The following is a 4,376-nucleotide window of genomic DNA, read 5'->3' on the forward strand; positions in this document are numbered from 1 at the left end:
ACTCAGCATTTCCTATTTTACTCAGTGGGTTAGAGTGGATTATCTTCTGTTGTGGGCGTGATTTCTATGGCTGCTTAAACCCCCTAAGTGGGACTGTGGGAGTCCCTGAGCTGGCTTCTGTGTACTGTTGACACCTCGCATTCACTACTAGAGCAGGTCGTTGGTGTCTTGGCATCCCCAGATGCCCCAGGCTCCTCCTGTGCTTTGCAGCCGCAGCCTGTACACTGGCCGTTTCTCCAAGGAGCCTGTGTGTCCTTTAGGGGAGAATGGCTTTTAGCAGCCAGGGTGTGAGTGCTGGGCGTGCCTGTTGCTATGCAGGTGAAGCTGCTCTCACACCACCTCGGTGGAGAGCTAGGGAATGTCTGCGTGTGTGTGTGTGTGTACACCACATACAGGCACGCACGCACATCCTCACTACTTCTGTATCTGTTTGTCTGTGTTGAGTTCACCATACCTCCAGTTCCCATCCCACATCACGGCGTTCTTTCCCGTCCTCTCCATTCCCATGGTGTGATTTCCCTTACCACCAGTGAGAAAGCTGACTCTCATTATCCTTTATCTGTTTGCTTACATGGCAATGCCAGTCTCTCACCATAGATCCACGAGGAGGCCCGGGTCCTCCCATTTAGGTTCCGGTACCCTGCACACTCCCTCCCCTCCTGCTCGGTTTAGACTCTGGACCCCGTATTGGGCCTTCCCTCCTCCCAGACATACTCCCCACCCCTCTTGAGCTCTGTCCCCCTCTGCGGGGCCTCCTCTCTGTGGAGAAGACCTGCACATCCTCCCTGGGCTCTGAAACCGCGCAGCAGACAGCCCCACGCAGGGCCGCGCTCCACACCCTGTTCTGGTCTGCACTCTGGTTCCAGCGCTCCCCACGCATGGGTGCTCTCCTTTTCCTCCTTGGGATTGGATACAGTCTATCCTGGCAAGGCTGCGAGATGGTTCTCCTGTGCTTGTTTATAAGCGCTGAATTGTTTTGCCATCACGTTTACGTTTACTGTTCCTCCAGAGCTGACTTTCATAGAGTCTGAGGCCCGTGTCAATATTCATTTTTTATGGGTATTCTCTTGACCCACCATTTATTGTAAAGAACATAATTTCCCACACCAGCTGTCTACTTGAAGACGTTGTAAGGTGTGTTGTTCTTATGTGTGCCCTCCTTCTACCTTCTTGACTCTAAAGTTCCTCATTGCCAAGTTGCTCAAGTCAAGGAAAGTGAAGATTTGCTTGCCAAGAACATACATTAGAATTAGACAAAGGGAGCAGTGTTGTGAAATTTCCTTTAGATTTCAGTGTGGAGAAAACCCCGTCCTCCCGAATGAGGCTGAGACAGCCCGGGTCCTCTGAGACCCTCCCAGGCTCTTTGCCTGCCGTGGGGCACTCCGCATCTTCGACAGCACGCAGGTGTTTAACACATGGAAAGGACGGGTCGTTGGTGTTCAGAGAGATCTGGCAAAATGTGCATTGAGCTTGCCGGGGCCACCTGTCCCTGTTTCCCGCTCCTGGGACGGGACTGGGTCATCATCCCATTTCAAATCAGTAAACAAAGTTTAGAATCAAGGCACTCTCTCTGGGGGATGTTAAGTTTCCTCCCTTCCTGATGTAATTAGGATCCCAGTGTTTGAGCTTTTAGTGAAATATTCTTGCTTATATTGCCCAGATTTGCATGGGGGAAAACCGACACATGGGAAGATTAGGAACTTTCCAAATACCCTGTAAACTGGGCAATGCTCAGCTTCCTGATTCTGAGACCGTGGTTTTGCCCAAGTCAGTTTGTTCTAATGAATTACATAATGAATTACAGTTTTAGGTGATAGGACAATATTTCATCCAAGTTTTACAAGAGTATGGAGGTAAATATAGTTGATGCTAGCACTACAAGTTCCTGTTTCCCATTGTGACATCACACTTTGCCAGCACAGCCTTCTCAGTGTGGAGCGACTGCTGCCGATCCATCCGGCCTCAGAGCAGATGGACCGTGGGTGCACTTTGTCTGGCCAAACGCGTCAGTCATCCCACCACTGCCCCGACAGTGTCTGAGTTTTCTTTTGTTGTGAAGTTCATTGCTGAAGGACAGAGTTAAAGGCTGTGCGGCCAATGAAAAAAGCATCTCTGAGTCACAATATATCCAATCTTCAAACAGTAGCCCCGCTCAGAGAATGCGCTTTCACCTGCTGACTGACAGCTGCGGATCTAAGAATCTGCAACCAGTTCGTGAGCACTGCACCCAAACAAGCCCAGTAAGGCTATTCTTAACAATGTGTCAGCCGGCTAGAATACTTCTGGGCTTTTTAGCTTCAGAAGATCTTGAATCCTGAGATCGCAAGGCTCTCACTAATTGTAGCTGAGATTGTAGTATATGCAAAAATAACCAAACCACTTCTGGGATGTAACAAATTGGGGCATTTGTCCTAAGGCTAGTGCTTTGGTCAGAGAGGAGGGCCCTATGTGCTGGTGACTTAGGAAGTCTTGGGTGGGTTGTGGGTCACCGGCCGATCGAGGGCTTGACCTCCACACCCAGCCTTCTTTAAGTGTCCTCTAGTGGTCCTTGTAACCTGCTCATGTCTGTACAGCAGAATCAGCCCCACAGCTCACCAAGGGCAGCCACCAGCTTTGGCTCTTACGGAGCTGACTGCCACTGTGAGAAGACTTATTAACAGCAGCATGGTGGGGATACTGAGGAAGTCGAGTTGCTCTAACTCTGAGACCTTGGGTGTGCTGAAGGGATCAACATAGAGAAATAGGGAGGTAGCCTGAGAAGGCAGAGGTGTTTGGGCGAGAGAGATTCTTAGCATGGTGAGAGTTTTCCAGCATGTCTGCACGCTGAGGAGAGTGGGTCAGTGACAGAGAGACTGAGTGGGAAAAACAAGCTGGAAAGAGGGGACTTGAGGAACAGAGCAGTGGGCGTGGGTCGGACCAGGCAGCCAGGGGATTAACAGTCTCCCAGAGGCCCCAAGGTTTCGAGTTCTTCGGAGACGATCCACAGCCCTCCTCGCTGGGACAGACGGAAGCCCTGGGAATGCCCTTGCTCTCCAACAAGGCTCTCGGGTCACATGAGGCCTCTGTTTGTGCAGTTGACTGACGGCGAGCAGGTGCTCGCTTTGTCACGAGTCGGTCATTCTTACTTAACAAGTAACCCCTTTTCAGTGGGGTACACGGGCTCTCCACTGGGCCTCCTGCCTCCAGGCCCGGGGTGCTGGGTTAACCTCTGCAGATACTACTGTGCAGACTTTGGCTGGGACTCGCCCTGGGCTGTGTGACTGTGTGGGGCGGAGCGGGACAGCCCCGGGGTTGGGTGCTCCTCACTCAGCTTCTACAGGCACCTCCTCGTAGTAGTAACACCACCTGTACCCTCCAGTCCGCCAATCCCCACGCCTTTTCAAGATTCTGGAGGGGGAATTGGGTTGCTTTTCAGTTCTCTCCACTGCTGCTTTGGATCTTAACATTCTCAGGTTTTCTGGGCCAGTTATCATTCATTTGCTCTCTAGCTTCCAAATTTTTAAGTTTGTATCTTTCCCACATCAAAATACTTTAATAACATCTGAACTAAAAATGTAATGCATTTTGGATCCATTCATGTCTTTGACCTCCAAGTTTCTTATTTATTTCTGTAGCTCTGTTAATGAATTTCCGTTTGGGGTGCATGGGTTCCCACGGTAAACTCAAAAGCCTGCAGCTGCCAGGCAGGTGTTCTGGCCCCTCCCACTGGATGGAAACCTGAGACAGGTCAGGGCCAGGGATATTGGTGACATTTGGGAGAATCCTGGAGCAGGACGACTTGTGTCCTATCTCTCATTTCGGGCGACAGGAGAAAACTTGCTCCAGGCCCGTGGACAGCATTTGTAGTGGGCTGGAGGCGACCTCGTGGTGAGGTCATGAGACGGGGGGGGGGGGGGGGGGGGGCGAGAGACGGTTTCCACCTCCCCACTCTGCAGGTTTGTCCTTGGAGCGGACAGTTGCAGAAGTTCCCATGTGTCCCCAGTGAGGAGCATGGGAAATAGATAAGACATGCCAGGGGCACTGTCACAGCCCTACCGTAGGACAGGCCAGAACTTCCCAGGAGGTTGCTTCTGACTCCAGGGAAGGCTGACCCGCTGCTTTTGGAGGTGTTGGTAGCAGTGGAGTAATTGCCTGGTCCCAACTTGCCTAGAAAACATCCCGTGGCCAGCAGGGGAGGTGGGGGGAACCTTGGCCCCAGGGGACCAGAAGCCCCTCCCTCCCTCCGGAGGCCTCTAAACTGTTTCTTCTTGAGGTTCCTAACTTGGGGAAGAGAAGGAGGTGGTGAACAACCTCTGAGCACAAAGAAACAGCCTTGATGGAGTCGGACCCTTGAATTTGAGTATTTATGTGAAAGAGATTTAAAAAGAAAGAGACTA

General features: G+C 51.5%; 1 protein-coding gene across 2 annotated transcripts in view; it reads left to right on the forward strand.

Annotated features, from left to right (window-relative positions):
- TLR3 (toll like receptor 3) overlaps window positions 1-4,376 on the forward strand; it is a 402,871-nt gene that overhangs the window by 6,475 nt on the left and 392,020 nt on the right. The gene's annotated exons all lie outside the window — the stretch shown is intronic.

This window comes from Desmodus rotundus, chromosome 13 (genome assembly GCF_022682495.2).
Source record: "Desmodus rotundus isolate HL8 chromosome 13, HLdesRot8A.1, whole genome shotgun sequence".
In the NCBI taxonomy this organism is placed as follows: domain Eukaryota; kingdom Metazoa; phylum Chordata; class Mammalia; order Chiroptera; family Phyllostomidae; genus Desmodus; species Desmodus rotundus.